The sequence below is a fragment of the Botryllus schlosseri genome, unplaced genomic scaffold (genome assembly GCF_051294905.1).
Source record: "Botryllus schlosseri isolate E-star unplaced genomic scaffold, Bs_hap1 Bs17a, whole genome shotgun sequence".
Lineage (NCBI taxonomy): Eukaryota > Metazoa > Chordata > Ascidiacea > Stolidobranchia > Styelidae > Botryllus > Botryllus schlosseri.
Window position 1 is genome coordinate 1,154,608 of NW_027648626.1, and position 16,662 is coordinate 1,171,269.

The 16,662-nt window shown below is 41.5% G+C and overlaps 1 long non-coding RNA gene across 1 annotated transcript in view; it reads right to left on the reverse strand.

The window, feature by feature from the left end:
- Window positions 1-16,662, reverse strand: part of LOC145459648 (uncharacterized) — a 333,482-nt gene that overhangs the window by 266,723 nt on the left and 50,097 nt on the right. The gene's annotated exons all lie outside the window — the stretch shown is intronic.

Sequence of the window (16,662 nt, forward strand, 5' to 3'; positions counted from 1 at the left end):
ATATCACGGTAACTTTACCTTGTTTCAACTTTGATGATTGTTCCGGATCGCCTTATAATATAAGTTCAATAGTTTAAGAAATTTATATTGTTATATCTGTGTAAACAAGAACAGACATGAAACAAATTTTTATCACATCTATTATGGAGCTACATTAATACCGAAACGAAGGAGCAATATTTCCGGAAGATATAAATGATTGGAGAACGCGATAATTCACATATGCACGTACTATCAGACAGTTCAAATTGGAATTTTACCATTTTCGCGTTTCAGAAATGCGAAATGCGCTCATGACAACACAAAATTTCCAGTAGTTGTAAAACACCTAACATGTGGAATTTTTAACAATAAATGTTACAACATTCGAATCGGGAATGTTGCGATACGATTTGGAATGCGGTATGTCAACTATAGCGTCATTTAACGTCTAATAAAAGTAAGGGTTCCGAATGGCGAGGGTTCGGGTGCGGGCGCGGGTTCGGAGGTTAGGAATGTTAGGGTTCGGAAGGTAGGGTTATGTTAAGGGTTGGACAGGGAAAGGGTAGGGGTTGAGTTCAGGGTTAGGGCGAGGGTTGGGGTTAGGGCAGGGCAGGGGAAGGGGAAGGGGAAGGGGAAGGGGAAGGGGAAGGGTTAGGGTTAGGGCGAGGGTTAGGGCGAGGGTTAGGGCGAGGGTTAGGGCAGGGTTAGGGTTTGGGTTAGGGCGAGGGTTAGGGCGAGGGTTAGGGCAGGGTTAGGGTAAGGGTAAGGGTAAGGGCTGAGTTAGGACAAGGGTGCGGAGTAGAACTGAAAGAGGAGATAAGCACAGGTGACGGGCAGTAAAAGAGGGTGATAGGTGTCGCTGAGTGAAAGGCACGGCCAGGATATGAGTCGGGTACTGTTGGTGTAAATATAATCGATGTATGAACGGGATGGACATGGACAATTGTTAAGAATTGATAATGTCAGCGTTGGCATATTGGTGTTTCGTGTGTTATGTTACCATATTGTAAAGTTGTGAAATGCGTTGTAAGAGTTGTTATTGCGAGAACGCCCATAGACGAAAAACATTACTCATCAATCTTCCTAGGGTTGATAATATACGTGTTAATATTGTGTTTTACGCTACTTACTATGCGAAGACGATAGTTCTGCCAATTGGACAAGTAATAATTAGAAATGTATTGAAATGGAATATTCGTAACCGAAACATACATAAATAGAAGACACTGTCGACATAGTTATGATAAATTAACGTCCAAAAGATGGTACCACTATTATATCATTTTAACTGAGGTGTGAATCGTAGAATCTCCGTAACTCGAATGCTCCCAAGTTATAGATTGTTCCGCAAAATACCGTCATGGATTTCAATCATTAACTTTTGATGACGAAAGTAAGATGGATTGGTGTTGAACCGTCTAATATAGCTTTTCAAAGGTAGGTATGGAAATATACGCTGCATGTCTTCCGCAACTTCATTGACAAGATCAATTGTCGATTGCGGCATCATGAGCATCTGGGCGAGAACAGATGGCTGATTGTTCGTTTTGATATGTCTTTGATTTGTAGTGTTGAGTTTGACGTTTAAGGTGATGACCCTCAGGATCCGGATATGTGTTGGAGTCCAAGGATCCGATATTACCTGAAAGGGAAACAGAATTACAATGGTTCATAGTAATGTATAGTACATTTTTTGCAAAACGCCTTCGTAATATCACGGTAACTTTACCTTGTTTCAACTTTGATGATTGTTCCGGATCGCCTTATAATATAAGTTCAATAGTTTAAGAAATTTATATTGTTATATCTGTGTAAACAAGAACAGACATGAAACAAATTTTTATCACATCTATTATGGAGCTACATTAATACCGAAACGAAGGAGCAATATTTCCGGAAGATATAAATGATTGGAGAACGCGATAATTCACATATGCACGTACTATCAGACAGTTCAAATTGGAATTTTACCATTTTCGCGTTTCAGAAATGCGAAATGCGCTCATGACAACACAAAATTTCCAGTAATTGTAAAACACCTAACATGTGGAATTTTTAACAATAAATGTTACAACATTCGAATCGGGAATGTTGCGATACGATTTGGAATGCGGTATGTCAACTATAGCGTCATTTAACGTCTAATAAAAGTAAGGGTTCCGAATGGCGAGGGTTCGGGTGCGGGCGCGGGTTCGGAGGTTAGGAATGTTAGGGTTCGGAAGGTAGGGTTATGTTAAGGGTTGGACAGGGAAAGGGTAGGGGTTGAGGTCAGGGTTAGGGCGAGGGTTGGGGTTAGGGCAGGGCAGGGGAAGGGGAAGGGGAAGGGGAAGGGGAAGGGGAAGGGTTAGGGTTAGGGCGAGGGTTAGGGCGAGGGTTAGGGCGAGGGTTAGGGCAGGGTTAGGGTTTGGGTTAGGGCGAGGGTTAGGGCGAGGGTTAGGGCAGGGTTAGGGTAAGGGTAAGGGTAAGGGCTGGGTTAGGACAAGGGTGCGGAGTAGAACTGAAAGAGGAGATAAGCACAGGTGACGGGCAGTAAAAGAGGGTGATAGGTGTCGCTGAGTGAAAGGCACGGCCAGGATATGAGTCGGGTACTGTTGGTGTAAATATAATCGATGTATGAACGGGATGGACATGGACAATTGTTAAGAATTGATAATTTCAGCGTTGGCATATTGGTGTTTCGTGTGTTATGTTACCATATTGTAAAGTTGCGAAATGCGTTGTAAGAGTTGTTATTGCGAGAACGCCCATAGACGAAAAACATTACTCATCAATCTTCCTAGGGTTGATAATATACGTGTTAATATTGTGTTTTACGCTACTTACTATGCGAAGACGATAGTTCTGCCAATTGGACAAGTAATAATTAGAAATGTATTGAAATGGAATATTCGTAACCGAAACATACATAAATAGAAGACACTGTCGACATAGTTATGATAAATTAACGTCCAAAAGATGGTACCACTATTATATCATTTTAACTGAGGTGTGAATCGTAGAATCTCCGTAACTCGAATGCTCCCAAGTTATAGATTGTTCCGCAAAATACCGTCATGGATTTCAATCATTAACTTTTGATGACGAAAGTAAGATGGATTGGTGTTGAACCGTCTAATATAGCTTTTCAAAGGTAGGTATGGAAATATACGCTGCATGTCTTCCGCAACTTCATTGACAAGATCAATTGTCGATTGCGGCATCATGAGCATCTGGGCGAGAACAGATGGCTGATTGTTCGTTTTGATATGTCTTTGATTTGTAGTGTTGAGTTTGACGTTTAAGGTGATGACCCTCAGGATCCGGATATGTGTTGGAGTCCAAGGATCCGATATTACCTGAAAGGGAAACAGAATTACAATGGTTCATAGTAATGTATAGTACATTTTTTGCAAAACGCCTTCGTAATATCACGGTAACTTTACCTTGTTTCAACTTTGATGATTGTTCCGGATCGCCTTATAATATAAGTTCAATAGTTTAAGAAATTTATATTGTTATATCTGTGTAAACAAGAACAGACATGAAACAAATTTTTATCACATCTATTATGGAGCTACATTAATACCGAAACGAAGGAGCAATATTTCCGGAAGATATAAATGATTGGAGAACGCGATAATTCACATATGCACGTACTATCAGACAGTTCAAATTGGAATTTTACCATTTTCGCGTTTCAGAAATGCGAAATGCGCTCATGACAACACAAAATTTCCAGTAGTTGTAAAACACCTAACATGTGGAATTTTTAACAATAAATGTTACAACATTCGAATCGGGAATGTTGCGATACGATTTGGAATGCGGTATGTCAACTATAGCGTCATTTAACGTCTAATAAAAGTAAGGGTTCCGAATGGCGAGGGTTCGGGTGCGGGCGCGGGTTCGGAGGTTAGGAATGTTAGGGTTCGGAAGGTAGGGTTATGTTAAGGGTTGGACAGGGAAAGGGTAGGGGTTGAGTTCAGGGTTAGGGCGAGGGTTGGGGTTAGGGCAGGGCAGGGGAAGGGGAAGGGGAAGGGGAAGGGGAAGGGGAAGGGTTAGGGTTAGGGCGAGGGTTAGGGCGAGGGTTAGGGCGAGGGTTAGGGCAGGGTTAGGGTTTGGGTTAGGGCGAGGGTTAGGGCGAGGGTTAGGGCAGGGTTAGGGTAAGGGTAAGGGTGAGGGCTGAGTTAGGACAAGGGTGCGGAGTAGAACTGAAAGAGGAGATAAGCACAGGTGACGGGCAGTAAAAGAGGGTGATAGGTGTCGCTGAGTGAAAGGCACGGCCAGGATATGAGTCGGGTACTGTTGGTGTAAATATAATCGATGTATGAACGGGATGGACATGGACAATTGTTAAGAATTGATAATGTCAGCGTTGGCATATTGGTGTTTCGTGTGTTATGTTACCATATTGTAAAGTTGTGAAATGCGTTGTAAGAGTTGTTATTGCGAGAACGCCCATAGACGAAAAACATTACTCATCAATCTTCCTAGGGTTGATAATATACGTGTTAATATTGTGTTTTACGCTACTTACTATGCGAAGACGATAGTTCTGCCAATTGGACAAGTAATAATTAGAAATGTATTGAAATGGAATATTCGTAACCGAAACATACATAAATAGAAGACACTGTCGACATAGTTATGATAAATTAACGTCCAAAAGATGGTACCACTATTATATCATTTTAACTGAGGTGTGAATCGTAGAATCTCCGTAACTCGAATGCTCCCAAGTTATAGATTGTTCCGCAAAATACCGTCATGGATTTCAATCATTAACTTTTGATGACGAAAGTAAGATGGATTGGTGTTGAACCGTCTAATATGGCTTTTCAAAGGTAGGTATGGAAATATACGCTGCATGTCTTCCGCAACTTCATTGACAAGATCAATTGTCGATTGCGGCATCATGAGCATCTGGGCGAGAACAGATGGCTGATTGTTCGTTTTGATATGTCTTTGTAGTGTTGAGTTTGACGTTTAAGGTGATGACCCTCAGGATCCGGATATGTGTTGGAGTCCAAGGATCCGATATTACCTGAAAGGGAAACAGAATTACAATGGTTCATAGTAATGTATAGTACATTTTTTGCAAAACGCCTTCGTAATATCACGGTAACTTTACCTTGTTTCAACTTTGATGATTGTTCCGGATCGCCTTATAATATAAGTTCAATAGTTTAAGAAATTTATATTGTTATATCTGTGTAAACAAGAACAGACATGAAACAAATTTTTATCACATCTATTATGGAGCTACATTAATACCGAAACGAAGGAGCAATATTTCCGGAAGATATAAATGATTGGAGAACGCGATAATTCACATATGCACGTACTATCAGACAGTTCAAATTGGAATTTTACCATTTTCGCGTTTCAGAAATGCGAAATGCGCTCATGACAACACAAAATTTCCAGTAGTTGTAAAACACCTAACATGTGGAATTTTTAACAATAAATGTTACAACATTCGAATCGGGAATGTTGCGATACGATTTGGAATGCGGTATGTCAACTATAGCGTCATTTAACGTCTAATAAAAGTAAGGGTTCCGAATGGCGAGGGTTCGGGTGCGGGCGCGGGTTCGGAGGTTAGGAATGTTAGGGTTCGGAAGGTAGGGTTATGTTAAGGGTTGGACAGGGAAAGGGTAGGGGTTGAGTTCAGGGTTAGGGCGAGGGTTGGGGTTAGGGCAGGGCAGGGGAAGGGGAAGGGGAAGGGGAAGGGGAAGGGGAAGGGTTAGGGTTAGGGCGAGGGTTAGGGCGAGGGTTAGGGCGAGGGTTAGGGCAGGGTTAGGGTTTGGGTTAGGGCGAGGGTTAGGGCGAGGGTTAGGGCAGGGTTAGGGTAAGGGTAAGGGTAAGGGCTGAGTTAGGACAAGGGTGCGGAGTAGAACTGAAAGAGGAGATAAGCACAGGTGACGGGCAGTAAAAGAGGGTGATAGGTGTCGCTGAGTGAAAGGCACGGCCAGGATATGAGTCGGGTACTGTTGGTGTAAATATAATCGATGTATGAACGGGATGGACATGGACAATTGTTAAGAATTGATAATGTCAGCGTTGGCATATTGGTGTTTCGTGTGTTATGTTACCATATTGTAAAGTTGTGAAATGCGTTGTAAGAGTTGTTATTGCGAGAACGCCCATAGACGAAAAACATTACTCATCAATCTTCCTAGGGTTGATAATATACGTGTTAATATTGTGTTTTACGCTACTTACTATGCGAAGACGATAGTTCTGCCAATTGGACAAGTAATAATTAGAAATGTATTGAAATGGAATATTCGTAACCGAAACATACATAAATAGAAGACACTGTCGACATAGTTATGATAAATTAACGTCCAAAAGATGGTACCACTATTATATCATTTTAACTGAGGTGTGAATCGTAGAATCTCCGTAACTCGAATGCTCCCAAGTTATAGATTGTTCCGCAAAATACCGTCATGGATTTCAATCATTAACTTTTGATGACGAAAGTAAGATGGATTGGTGTTGAACCGTCTAATATGGCTTTTCAAAGGTAGGTATGGAAATATACGCTGCATGTCTTCCGCAACTTCATTGACAAGATCAATTGTCGATTGCGGCATCATGAGCATCTGGGCGAGAACAGATGGCTGATTGTTCGTTTTGATATGTCTTTGATTTGTAGTGTTGAGTTTGACGTTTAAGGTGATGACCCTCAGGATCCGGATATGTGTTGGAGTCCAAGGATCCGATATTACCTGAAAGGGAAACAGAATTACAATGGTTCATAGTAATGTATAGTACATTTTTTGCAAAACGCCTTCGTAATATCACGGTAACTTTACCTTGTTTCAACTTTGATGATTGTTCCGGATCGCCTTATAATATAAGTTCAATAGTTTAAGAAATTTATATTGTTATATCTGTGTAAACAAGAACAGACATGAAACAAATTTTTATCACATCTATTATGGAGCTACATTAATACCGAAACGAAGGAGCAATATTTCCGGAAGATATAAATGATTGGAGAACGCGATAATTCACATATGCACGTACTATCAGACAGTTCAAATTGGAATTTTACCATTTTCGCGTTTCAGAAATGCGAAATGCGCTGATGACAACACAGAATTTCCAGTAGTTGTAAAACACCTAACATGTGGAATTTTTAACATTAAATGTTACAACATTCGAATCGGGAATGTTGCGATACGATTTGGAATGCGGTATGTCAACTATAGCGTCATTTAACGTCTAATAAAAGTAAGGGTTCCGAATGGCGAGGGTTCGGGTGCGGGCGCGGGTTCAGAGGTTAGGAATGTTAGGGTTCGGAAGGTAGGGTTATGTTAAGGGTTGGACAGGGAAAGGGTAAGGGTTGAGTTCAGGGTTAGGGCGAGGGTTGGGGCGAGGGTTAGGGCGAGGGTTGGGGTTAGGGCAGGGCAGGGGAAGGGGAAGGGGAAGGGGAAGGGGAAGGGGAAGGGTTAGGGCGAGGGTTAGGGCGAGGGTTAGGGCAGGGTTAGGGTTTGGGTTAGGGCGAGGGTTAGGGCGAGGGTTAGGGCAGGGTTAGGGTAAGGGTAAGGGCTGGGTTAGGACAAGGGTGCGGAGTAGAACTGAAAGAGGAGATAAGCACAGGTGACGGGCAGTAAAAGAGGGTGATAGGTGTCGCTGAGTGAAAGGCACGGCCAGGATATGAGTCGGGTACTGTTGGTGTAAATATAATGGAGGTATGAACGGGATGGACATGGACAATTGTTAAGAATTGATAATGTCAGCGTTGGCATATTGGTGTTTCGTGTGTTATGTTACCATATTGTAAAGTTGTGAAATGCGTTGTAAGAGTTGTTATTGCGAGAACGCCCATAGACGAAAAACATTACTCATCAATCTTCCTAGGGTTGATAATATACGTGGTAATATTGTGTTTTACGCTACTTACTATGCGAAGACGATAGTTCTGCCAATTGGACAAGTAATAATTAGAAATGTATTGAAATGGAATATTCGTAACCGAAACATACATAAATAGAAGACACTGTCGACATAGTTATGATAAATTAACGTCCAAAAGATGGTACCACTATTATATCATTTTAACTGAGGTGTGAATCGTAGAATCTCCGTAACTCGAATGCTCCCAAGTTATAGATTGTTCCGCAAAATACCGTCATGGATTTCAATCATTAACTTTTGATGACGAAAGTAAGATGGATTGGTGTTGAACCGTCTAATATGGCTTTTCAAAGGTAGGTATGGAAATATACGCTGCATGTCTTCCGCAACTTCATTGACAAGATCAATTGTCGATTGCGGCATCATGAGCATCTGGGCGAGAACAGATGGCTGATTGTTCGTTTTGATATGTCTTTGATTTGTAGTGTTGAGTTTGACGTTTAAGGTGATGACCCTCAGGATCCGGATATGTGTTGGAGTCCAAGGATCCGATATTACCTGAAAGGGAAACAGAATTAGAATGGTTCATAGTAATGTATAGTACATTTTTTGCAAAACGCCTTCGTAATATCACGGTAACTTTACCTTGTTTCAACTTTGATGATTGTTCCGGATCGCCTTATAATATAAGTTCAATAGTTTAAGAAATTTATATTGTTATATCTGTGTAAACAAGAACAGACATGAAACAAATTTTTATCACATCTATTATGGAGCTACATTAATACCGAAACGAAGGAGCAATATTTCCGGAAGATATAAATGATTGGAGAACGCGATAATTCACATATGCACGTACTATCAGACAGTTCAAATTGGAATTTTACCATTTTCGCGTTTCAGAAATGCGAAATGCGCTGATGACAACACAGAATTTCCAGTAGTTGTAAAACACCTAACATGTGGAATTTTTAACATTAAATGTTACAACATTCGAATCGGGAATGTTGCGATACGATTTGGAATGCGGTATGTCAACTATAGCGTCATTTAACGTCTAATAAAAGTAAGGGTTCCGAATGGCGAGGGTTCGGGTGCGGGCGCGGGTTCGGAGGTTAGGAATGTTAGGGTTCGGAAGGTAGGGTTATGTTAAGGGTTGGACAGGGAAAGGGTAAGGGTTGAGTTCAGGGTTAGGGCGAGGGTTGGGGCGAGGGTTAGGGCGAGGGTTGGGGTTAGGGCAGGGCAGGGGAAGGGGAAGGGGAAGGGGAAGGGGAAGGGGAAGGGGAAGGGTTAGGGCGAGGGTTAGGGCGAGGGTTAGGGCAGGGTTAGGGTTTGGGTTAGGGAGAGGGTTAGGGCGAGGGTTAGGGCAGGGTTAGGGTAAGGGTAAGGGCTGGGTTAGGACAAGGGTGCGGAGTAGAACTGAAAGAGGAGATAAGCACAGGTGACGGGCAGTAAAAGAGGGTGATAGGTGTCGCTGAGTGAAAGGCACGGCCAGGATATGAGTCGGGTACTGTTGGTGTAAATATAATGGAGGTATGAACGGGATGGACATGGACAATTGTTAAGAATTGATAATGTCAGCGTTGGCATATTGGTGTTTCGTGTGTTATGTTACCATATTGTAAAGTTGTGAAATGCGTTGTAAGAGTTGTTATTGCGAGAACGCCCATAGACGAAAAACATTACTCATCAATCTTCCTAGGGTTGATAATATACGTGTTAATATTGTGTTTTACGCTACTTACTATGCGAAGACGATAGTTCTGCCAATTGGACAAGTAATAATTAGAAATGTATTGAAATGGAATATTCGTAACCGAAACATACATAAATAGAAGACACTGTCGACATAGTTATGATAAATTAACGTCCAAAAGATGGTACCACTATTATATCATTTTAACTGAGGTGTGAATCGTAGAATCTCCGTAACTCGAATGCTCCCAAGTTATAGATTGTTCCGCAAAATACCGTCATGGATTTCAATCATTAACTTTTGATGACGAAAGTAAGATGGATTGGTGTTGAACCGTCTAATATGGCTTTTCAAAGGTAGGTATGGAAATATACGCTGCATGTCTTCCGCAACTTCATTGACAAGATCAATTGTCGATTGCGGCATCATGAGCATCTGGGCGAGAACAGATGGCTGATTGTTCGTTTTGATATGTCTTTGATTTGTAGTGTTGAGTTTGACGTTTAAGGTGATGACCCTCAGGATCCGGATATGTGTTGGAGTCCAAGGATCCGATATTACCTGAAAGGGAAACAGAATTACAATGGTTCATAGTAATGTATAGTACATTTTTTGCAAAACGCCTTCGTAATATCACGGTAACTTTACCTTGTTTCAACTTTGATGATTGTTCCGGATCGCCTTATAATATAAGTTCAATAGTTTAAGAAATTTATATTGTTATATCTGTGTAAACAAGAACAGACATGAAACAAATTTTTATCACATCTATTATGGAGCTACATTAATACCGAAACGAAGGAGCAATATTTCCGGAAGATATAAATGATTGGAGAACGCGATAATTCACATATGCACGTACTATCAGACAGTTCAAATTGGAATTTTACCATTTTCGCGTTTCAGAAATGCGAAATGCGCTGATGACAACACAGAATTTCCAGTAGTTGTAAAACACCTAACATGTGGAATTTTTAACATTAAATGTTACAACATTCGAATCGGGAATGTTGCGATACGATTTGGAATGCGGTATGTCAACTATAGCGTCATTTAACGTCTAATAAAAGTAAGGGTTCCGAATGGCGAGGGTTCGGGTGCGGGCGCGGGTTCGGAGGTTAGGAATGTTAGGGTTCGGAAGGTAGGGTTATGTTAAGGGTTGGACAGGGAAAGGGTAAGGGTTGAGTTCAGGGTTAGGGCGAGGGTTGGGGCGAGGGTTAGGGCGGGGGTTGGGGTTAGGGCAGGGCAGGGGAAGGGGAAGGGGAAGGGGAAGGGGAAGGGGAAGGGGAAGGGTTAGGGCGAGGGTTAGGGCGAGGGTTAGGGCAGGGTTAGGGTTTGGGTTAGGGAGAGGGTTAGGGCGAGGGTTAGGGCAGGGTTAGGGTAAGGGTAAGGGCTGGGTTAGGACAAGGGTGCGGAGTAGAACTGAAAGAGGAGATAAGCACAGGTGACGGGCAGTAAAAGAGGGTGATAGGTGTCGCTGAGTGAAAGGCACGGCCAGGATATGAGTCGGCTACTGTTGGTGTAAATATAATGGAGGTATGAACGGGATGGACATGGACAATTGTTAAGAATTGATAATGTCAGCGTTGGCATATTGGTGTTTCGTGTGTTATGTTACCATATTGTAAAGTTGTGAAATGCGTTGTAAGAGTTGTTATTGCGAGAACGCCCATAGACGAAAAACATTACTCATCAATCTTCCTAGGGTTGATAATATACGTGTTAATATTGTGTTTTACGCTACTTACTATGCGAAGACGATAGTTCTGCCAATTGGACAAGTAATAATTAGAAATGTATTGAAATGGAATATTCGTAACCGAAACATACATAAATAGAAGACACTGTCGACATAGTTATGATAAATTAACGTCCAAAAGATGGTACCACTATTATATCATTTTAACTGAGGTGTGAATCGTAGAATCTCCGTAACTCGAATGCTCCCAAGTTATAGATTGTTCCGCAAAATACCGTCATGGATTTCAATCATTAACTTTTGATGACGAAAGTAAGATGGATTGGTGTTGAACCGTCTAATATGGCTTTTCAAAGGTAGGTATGGAAATATACGCTGCATGTCTTCCGCAACTTCATTGACAAGATCAATTGTCGATTGCGGCATCATGAGCATCTGGGCGAGAACAGATGGCTGATTGTTCGTTTTGATATGTCTTTGATTTGTAGTGTTGAGTTTGACGTTTAAGGTGATGACCCTCAGGATCCGGATATGTGTTGGAGTCCAAGGATCCGATATTACCTGAAAGGGAAACAGAATTACAATGGTTCATAGTAATGTATAGTACATTTTTTGCAAAACGCCTTCGTAATATCACGGTAACTTTACCTTGTTTCAACTTTGATGATTGTTCCGGATCGCCTTATAATATAAGTTCAATAGTTTAAGAAATTTATATTGTTATATCTGTGTAAACAAGAACAGACATGAAACAAATTTTTATCACATCTATTATGGAGCTACATTAATACCGAAACGAAGGAGCAATATTTCCGGAAGATATAAATGATTGGAGAACGCGATAATTCACATATGCACGTACTATCAGACAGTTCAAATTGGAATTTTACCATTTTCGCGTTTCAGAAATGCGAAATGCGCTGATGACAACACAGAATTTCCAGTAGTTGTAAAACACCTAACATGTGGAATTTTTAACATTAAATGTTACAACATTCGAATCGGGAATGTTGCGATACGATTTGGAATGCGGTATGTCAACTATAGCGTCATTTAACGTCTAATAAAAGTAAGGGTTCCGAATGGCGAGGGTTCGGGTGCGGGCGCGGGTTCGGAGGTTAGGAATGTTAGGGTTCGGAAGGTAGGGTTATGTTAAGGGTTGGACAGGGAAAGGGTAAGGGTTGAGTTCAGGGTTAGGGCGAGGGTTGGGGCGAGGGTTAGGGCGGGGGTTGGGGTTAGGGCAGGGCAGGGGAAGGGGAAGGGGAAGGGGAAGGGGAAGGGGAAGGGGAAGGGTTAGGGCGAGGGTTAGGGCGAGGGTTAGGGCAGGGTTAGGGTTTGGGTTAGGGAGAGGGTTAGGGCGAGGGTTAGGGCAGGGTTAGGGTAAGGGTAAGGGCTGGGTTAGGACAAGGGTGCGGAGTAGAACTGAAAGAGGAGATAAGCACAGGTGACGGGCAGTAAAAGAGGGTGATAGGTGTCGCTGAGTGAAAGGCACGGCCAGGATATGAGTCGGGTACTGTTGGTGTAAATATAATGGAGGTATGAACGGGATGGACATGGACAATTGTTAAGAATTGATAATGTCAGCGTTGGCATATTGGTGTTTCGTGTGTTATGTTACCATATTGTAAAGTTGTGAAATGCGTTGTAAGAGTTGTTATTGCGAGAACGCCCATAGACGAAAAACATTACTCATCAATCTTCCTAGGGTTGATAATATACGTGTTAATATTGTGTTTTACGCTACTTACTATGCGAAGACGATAGTTCTGCCAATTGGACAAGTAATAATTAGAAATGTATTGAAATGGAATATTCGTAACCGAAACATACATAAATAGAAGACACTGTCGACATAGTTATGATAAATTAACGTCCAAAAGATGGTACCACTATTATATCATTTTAACTGAGGTGTGAATCGTAGAATCTCCGTAACTCGAATGCTCCCAAGTTATAGATTGTTCCGCAAAATACCGTCATGGATTTCAATCATTAACTTTTGATGACGAAAGTAAGATGGATTGGTGTTGAACCGTCTAATATGGCTTTTCAAAGGTAGGTATGGAAATATACGCTGCATGTCTTCCGCAACTTCATTGACAAGATCAATTGTCGATTGCGGCATCATGAGCATCTGGGCGAGAACAGATGGCTGATTGTTCGTTTTGATATGTCTTTGATTTGTAGTGTTGAGTTTGACGTTTAAGGTGATGACCCTCAGGATCCGGATATGTGTTGGAGTCCAAGGATCCGATATTACCTGAAAGGGAAACAGAATTACAATGGTTCATAGTAATGTATAGTACATTTTTTGCAAAACGCCTTCGTAATATCACGGTAACTTTACCTTGTTTCAACTTTGATGATTGTTCCGGATCGCCTTATAATATAAGTTCAATAGTTCAAGAAATTTATATTGTTATATCTGTGTAAACAAGAACAGACATGAAACAAATTTTTATCACATCTATTATGGAGCTACATTAATACCGAAACGAAGGAGTAATATTTCCGGAAGATATAAATGATTGGAGAACGCGATAATTCACATATGCACGTACTATCAGACAGTTCAAATTGGAATTTTACCATTTTCGCGTTTCAGAAATGCAAAATGCGCTGATGACAACACAAAATTTCCAGTAGTTGTAAAACACCTAACATGTGGAATTTTTAACATTAAATGTTACAACATTCGAATCGGGAATGTTGCGATACGATTTGGAATGCGGTATGTCAACTATAGCGTCATTTAACGTCTAATAAAAGTAAGGGTTCCGAATGGCGAGGGTTCGGGTGCGGGCGCGGGTTCAGAGGTTAGGAATGTTAGGGTTCGGAAGGTAGGGTTATGTTAAGGGTTGGACAGGGAAAGGGTAAGGGTTGAGTTCAGGGTTAGGGCGAGGGTTGGGGCGAGGGTTAGGGCGAGGGTTGGGGTTAGGGCAGGGCAGGGGAAGGGGAAGGGGAAGGGGAAGGGTTAGGGCGAGGGTTAGGGCGAGGGTTAGGGCAGGGTTAGGGTAAGGGTAAGGGCTGGGTTAGGACAAGGGTGCGGAGTAGAACTGAAAGAGGAGATAAGCACAGGTGACGGGCAGTAAAAGAGGGTGATAGGTGTCGCTGAGTGAAAGGCACGGCCAGGATATGAGTCGGGTACTGTTGGTGTAAATATAATGGAGGTATGAACGGGATGGACATGGACAATTGTTAAGAATTGATAATGTCAGCGTTGGCATATTGGTGTTTCGTGTGTTATGTTACCATATTGTAAAGTTGTGAAATGCGTTGTAAGAGTTGTTATTGCGAGAACGCCCATAGACGAAAAACATTACTCATCAATCTTCCTAGGGTTGATAATATACGTGTTAATATTGTGTTTTACGCTACTTACTATGCGAAGACGATAGTTCTGCCAATTGGACAAGTAATAATTAGAAATGTATTGAAATGGAATATTCGTAACCGAAACATACATAAATAGAAGACACTGTCGACATAGTTATGATAAATTAACGTCCAAAAGATGGTACCACTATTATATCATTTTAACTGAGGTGTGAATCGTAGAATCTCCGTAACTCGAATGCTCCCAAGTTATAGATTGTTCCGCAAAATACCGTCATGGATTTCAATCATTAACTTTTGATGACGAAAGTAAGATGGATTGGTGTTGAACCGTCTAATATGGCTTTTCAAAGGTAGGTATGGAAATATACGCTGCATGTCTTCCGCAACTTCATTGACAAGATCAATTGTCGATTGCGGCATCATGAGCATCTGGGCGAGAACAGATGGCTGATTGTTCGTTTTGATATGTCTTTGATTTGTAGTGTTGAGTTTGACGTTTAAGGTGATGACCCTCAGGATCCGGATATGTGTTGGAGTCCAAGGATCCGATATTACCTGAAAGGGAAACAGAATTACAATGGTTCATAGTAATGTATAGTACATTTTTTGCAAAACGCCTTCGTAATATCACGGTAACTTTACCTTGTTTCAACTTTGATGATTGTTCCGGATCGCCTTATAATATAAGTTCAATAGTTCAAGAAATTTATATTGTTATATCTGTGTAAACAAGAACAGACATGAAACAAATTTTTATCACATCTATTATGGAGCTACATTAATACCGAAACGAAGGAGTAATATTTCCGGAAGATATAAATGATTGGAGAACGCGATAATTCACATATGCACGTACTATCAGACAGTTCAAATTGGAATTTTACCATTTTCGCGTTTCAGAAATGCAAAATGCGCTGATGACAACACAAAATTTCCAGTAGTTGTAAAACACCTAACATGTGGAATTTTTAACATTAAATGTTACAACATTCGAATCGGGAATGTTGCGATACGATTTGGAATGCGGTATGTCAACTATAGCGTCATTTAACGTCTAATAAAAGTAAGGGTTCCGAATGGCGAGGGTTCGGGTGCGGGCGCGGGTTCAGAGGTTAGGAATGTTAGGGTTCGGAAGGTAGGGTTATGTTAAGGGTTGGACAGGGAAAGGGTAAGGGTTGAGTTCAGGGTTAGGGCGAGGGTTGGGGCGAGGGTTAGGGCGAGGGTTGGGGTTAGGGCAGGGCAGGGGAAGGGGAAGGGGAAGGGGAAGGGGAAGGGGAAGGGTTAGGGCGAGGGTTAGGGCGAGGGTTAGGGCAGGGTTAGGGTAAGGGTAAGGGCTGGGTTAGGACAAGGGTGCGGAGTAGAACTGAAAGAGGAGATAAGCACAGGTGACGGGCAGTAAAAGAGGGTGATAGGTGTCGCTGAGTGAAAGGCACGGCCAGGATATGAGTCGGGTACTGTTGGTGTAAATATAATGGAGGTATGAACGGGATGGACATGGACAATTGTTAAGAATTGATAATGTCAGCGTTGGCATATTGGTGTTTCGTGTGTTATGTTACCATATTGTAAAGTTGTGAAATGCGTTGTAAGAGTTGTTATTGCGAGAACGCCCATAGACGAAAAACATTACTCATCAATCTTCCTAGGGTTGATAATATACGTGTTAATATTGTGTTTTACGCTACTTACTATGCGAAGACGATAGTTCTGCCAATTGGACAAGTAATAATTAGAAATGTATTGAAATGGAATATTCGTAACCGAAACATACATAAATAGAAGACACTGTCGACATAGTTATGATAAATTAACGTCCAAAAGATGGTACCACTATTATATCATTTTAACTGAGGTGTGAATCGTAGAATCTCCGTAACTCGAATGCTCCCAAGTTATAGATTGTTCCGCAAAATACCGTCATGGATTTCAATCATTAACTTTTGATGACGAAAGTAAGATGGATTGGTGTTGAACCGTCTAATATGGCTTTTCAAAGGTAGGTATGGAAATATACGCTGCATGTCTTCCGCAACTTCATTGACAAGATCAATTGTCGATTGCGGCATCATGAGCATCTGGGCGAGAACAGATGGCT